This window comes from Gigantopelta aegis, chromosome 3 (assembly GCF_016097555.1).
Source record: "Gigantopelta aegis isolate Gae_Host chromosome 3, Gae_host_genome, whole genome shotgun sequence".
NCBI lineage: Eukaryota > Metazoa > Mollusca > Gastropoda > Neomphalida > Peltospiridae > Gigantopelta > Gigantopelta aegis.
The window spans coordinates 44,369,484-44,370,076 of record NC_054701.1 but is presented as its reverse complement, the minus strand read 5'-3'; positions in this window follow the sequence as shown (position 1 = coordinate 44,370,076).

Here is a 593-nt window from a genome sequence, read left to right as displayed (position 1 = left end):
AAGTAACAGGAGATTTTCAATACAAAATGAAATGTGCGACTTTCACGTCGTTAAATGGTGCTTGGGGATCCACACACGAACATCTGAAAATTTTAAGTAAAGTGTCTGACCACATTGGGTATTGACAGTAGCAGGAATTCATAACATCGGATAAAACAACCTCATTATGATCATTCAAGGGAATCTAAATGCTCAGCATTAGTGACGAAATCATCACACCAGTTGTCGTTTCGTTTATGCGTTGTTAAATCAACTATTTCCATCCTTCCTTGTTCCCTGTTGTGCAAGTATGGGATTTGTTGGTTCGTAGGGTGCGAGAGAAACACGCGCATATTCACAACGGCCACACTGTTAAATATACTGTAACTCGTGAATGGATCTCTGTCACTATTCCAGAGATTTTTATTTTGAAAGTTACGAGTTTATTTTTATTTAAACACATTTACCAAATTGCTAAACGTTTTGTCTAAGTATATATGTTGTCAATGAATAAGTCAAGCATTTCACTTATACTTTTGTCTTGATTTATTTTCAATCATAGCAAATTGTCCAGATACAATGACGATAGTTATATATTTGTTTCTCTGTTCACC